Source organism: Papaver somniferum, chromosome 7 (genome assembly GCF_003573695.1).
Source record: "Papaver somniferum cultivar HN1 chromosome 7, ASM357369v1, whole genome shotgun sequence".
Classification (NCBI taxonomy): domain Eukaryota; kingdom Viridiplantae; phylum Streptophyta; class Magnoliopsida; order Ranunculales; family Papaveraceae; genus Papaver; species Papaver somniferum.
In genome coordinates, this window is record NC_039364.1 from 109,150,200 (window position 1) to 109,154,631 (window position 4,432).

The following is a 4,432-nucleotide window of genomic DNA, read 5'->3' on the forward strand; positions in this document are numbered from 1 at the left end:
ACTGTTACTGTTGCTCTAAGACCCACGGCTCTGTGTCGCAAACGCTGTAGCAAAAAAGTCTGCCTCCGATGTACGACCCACGGCTGCGAGTCGTTGTTACTGTTGGAAAACAACGGTCTTGAATGGTCCGTTCTTCGTGTTCTTCAATGGCAGCAGCAGCAGGTCTCTCTGCAACTTGGTGTTTCGACTCTGTGGTTCTCTATTTCTCTCTCAAACTCTCCGTCCCCTTGTCTGCTACCCCAGGATGATATTTATACTCAACAGACGAAGAAAATCCTCCGTAATAACTCACAGTAATCTCTCTTTATTCGGCAGTGAAGGGTAATATTCTCGGAATATTTTCTTTCCAAAAATCCTTCTCCTACACGTCTGCTGCTGTTGAATCTACCTTATTTACCTCTGACACGCTCCAAACTGTTGCTCGAGTCAACAAAACATGCTGAGAAATCGTTCAAACTCATGCAATCCCGTGAAATAACTCTCCCATGCACGGACTGCCCTGTTTTCTTCCACACGATTATCTAGCCAAATTTGTCCGAAAAGATCAACCATACCACGCCTGTTAAGACCAGTCTAGTCATCCCAACAATTTCCAGTCGTTGAGTCTCCTTTAATCCCGTCCAAAATGCCAACCCTAATTTTTGTCGTAGCCTATTAGCTTTTCCCGCCACTTTTCTGATTTAAATTTGAGAAGAAGATGGTTAGCCCTTATCCAACGTCCTGGGTGCCGAATAACAAATGGGTGTTGTGGACAAATGGGCTACACATAGTCGTGGGTGACACATAGCAAAAGTGGGGGTCCGTATAGCAAATGTCCTCCGGGGGTGCTCCGAGCAACTTTTCGAGCCGAATTTTCCAACAATATTTATTTCCTAAAAATACATAAAATCACAATATTAGTACAAAAATCGAGTTCCAACAAAACAGACATTAAGGACAATTTAGACACAAAAATGTGTCTATCATCCATGGTGGATAATCTCAAATTCAAAGGATTTGGATGGTTTATATCCAATCAATTGATAAAATTAGTATCTTTTTTATATTATTGAGTGTTGGATGCTATCATATGGTATCAAAGCTAATTATCTATTACCCATGCCCGCTCCACGGAAACAATGACTTATAAAATGAATTAAGATGTGAGGGCACTTACGTAGGAGCATAGTTGTCACCTCATTGAACGCATGATTGTCACCACATTGAAGTCGCCAGATAGGAAAGAGATACGGCCAGGACAGTATCACTAGAGTGTGCCAACAGAACGTCGGGCTTGAAAGCATGGCGATATGTTACGATATTTGTCAAACATCGGTGTAGTAGGGTAAAAATTGATTCTGATGAAAATTGTAATTTGGGTGTGTCGATGAGAAACGAATCTAAACCCTAAACAAATGTATTGCACAGGAGTACTTTAGATTCGAGAGATCAGTCTGTACAATTCTGGCCGAAACCATGAAATGGCCGTTCCAGTCTTGCTTCGGTCACAAAATGAAGGAGAATGGTTGATCTTAGGGAGGAAAGTAGAGAAGGTGTTGAGATCAGAATGGTGAACTCTGTAAAGTGTAGTTTTAATGACTTGTATCAGAATGTATAATCGGCTTGCAAAGTGTAAGCTGTAGATCCTGGATGGTTTTCTGAATACTTGCGTTGATAACCATTGTTCCTGGTTGAAATAGATTAAAAAATCTATTTATACAAATCATAGTCGAACACACTGATCTTGTTGGAAGTGGGAGTTGCGAAGTAGTGTAGATCATGGGTGAATGGTGCAAAACTGTATCTTATAGTTATGGGAAGACTGGATGGTTTATACTCCCACTACTCCTCTACCTGTCACCTATCCGCAATTGCGGAAACTTTCTCTTAATGGGCGTGTTGCACGCCGCACGCTATAAACCGCCATACCAATACCCTGATGAGCATCTCCTAGTTGTGACATATTTGATGTCTCGAGTATTTTTGTAGGAAACATGGATAAAGTTTCGTGAAGAATGAAACAAGTCCTTTATGGTAGTTTCTAAGTGGGTCTTTCTTGTAAGAATTAATTATTTCGACCAATCACGCGCAAGATTGGCGCAAGTGGTCATAAGTGACAAGTCAAGTTGTATGAATGAGATTTTCCGTGAGTCAGCGCTCTAATAATATCATATGGTGCTTTTAGGTTAAATAATTAAATTATTTGTAAAACCAATATTTATAAAATATCGTTTGTAACCGATGCATGTAAAGCACCACTTTTAAGTAAGCAACTCAAAATAATGCATATGAAGCATCGTTGTATAGAGCATGTTTGAGTCGGTCTTGGAATTCACCGTCTTAAAAGGGACGTGACCGGGCATCTTTGGGCAGCTGCCAGGAGCTGTTTGGTGTAGGTTAAGGACGAGGTGATCAGCCCTCATAGGAGATGGATGACCGGTAGTCATCATGTCACCTCATTGGTTAGCTCAAATTAAATCTAGACCGGTCAAATCAGCCGGTCAACTTGAGCGGTTGAGATGATTTGCAGCAGTTGTTGGTTGCCGTTGAATTTATTTAAGATTTTTATAAGTAGCGTGACCGACCTACTTTGGCGTATGATTCGGAGTGGAACCTACAGGCTAGGAGCGACGTGATTGGTCAAGGCCAAAGATGGGTCGTCGCTGAGCATAATGGCACTTCATTGGTCGCCCAAGAATGAATCTAAGCCAGCCAATTCGGTCGGCTAAGTTGGGAGGATTAGATCAATTTAAGACTGCCATGATCAGTCTTAACCTAATTAAATCCCTTTTTGAAGCCACTCGACTAGCCTACTTTGGCTAGCAATTTTGAACGCTACCTGCGGGCTAGGTGAGTTCTGATTGGTTTAAATAAAAGTTGTCCCATCGGTGAGCACCATGGAATTTTTTCGATCGCGCCAAGAGGTAGCCAATCTCGACAAATCGACCGGAAAAGTCGTGTGGTCGTAATCGTTCTGCGACTGACTTGGACGGTCTAGATTATTTTTCTTATATAAGAAGCGGAACGACTAGCCTTCTTTGGCTAACAATTTGGAGTAGCAGCAGGTAGGATAGAAGCGATATGATTGGTCGATTGGAAAGAGGGGATGACGGGAAACAACATGAGGCATGTCCGGTCGGCAAGGTTAGCCGCTAGGCAGGGAAAACCGACCGGTCAAGTTGCACGGTCGTTCCTCCTTTGCTACTTTCTAACTTGGTCGCGGTTTTCTCTTCCTTATTTTCCAACATTTTGTAGCATTATACTCCTACTAGCTATATGATAGCCTAGTTTCTGAGCTTGCCTAGGTTTGGTCTCGACCAATAGGGATCGAGATATCGTGCAGGCTCCGTTTGGGGGAAAAAACCTAATTTTTGTAAATTGACAAAATTAAGTCAAAAAGTTGAATTTGGTGAATTAACACAAAGTTAATCAATTTTTGTGAATTTTACATGTTGATACAAAATCACTAATTTTTATCTTGCAAAGCAGCGCAACTTTGATCTCACTGGCGCGCCTTTAATTGAGTACCTTCATGCGCATCTTAATCCTGACGCTTCGGGAAATTCATGCTACTCATCTAAGAGTGAACATTGATTGCATATCATGTCAGTGTTAAAAGTTCAACTGGGAACAAAGCATATGATAGATACTCAGCAGGCCCCGACATTAGTGAATAATGCAGCTAGGAGCTTGAATACTCATTAGGCTCTATACTAGTGAACAATTCATCTATGAGTTTGAGTTTCAATATAATGTGAAGAGAGGCATAGGCACTCATCAGATTTTGATATATTTTTCAAATTCCTTGCAGAATATAGATATATCAAGGTCTATTACTTTTTATGCCGGGTCAGGTAGACAGACTTTTACAATTTTCACCCTAAACTAAAAACCACCATCAACATTAAGTCCCCTGTTTAAGTTGCGGGGTAAGCGCTAGATGGTGACAGAAGAAAAATAAAATTAGTAAGATGAAGTAGATAGATGTTACCAGAGAGATATCAGTTGGTTTGAACTTCCTTGGCAATCGTACTGGTGAAGCAGCTATCAATCAGGGGCTACTAATAAATTACCGCTCTTGCTCATCGAACGTCAATGGTAGCAAAAAAAGGAGGCGAGCATGTCCGGTCAAGGCCTTGGAGCTCAATTGAATTTCCCTAATACCGTACGTGCGAACGAGAGGAAGAAGCCATTTCCGGATTTAGAAATTCGTCGGGTTTTTCCTGTTTTGCACGAACAACAGGACCAACCCCACCATCGTGTACACCAACCAGCAGCAAGGTAAGTTCATCTCGTCTTCATATTTTTTTTAAGGTATAAACCCTAGCTGTATCTTAACTGAGAGTGTAATATCCATGAGTAGTTGATCAAACTTGAATATTTAGCTCGGCGTGAATGGCTTTCTTTGTTAGTAGCGGTAGAGCGAGCATCAACGACAACAAAGCAATCTCCA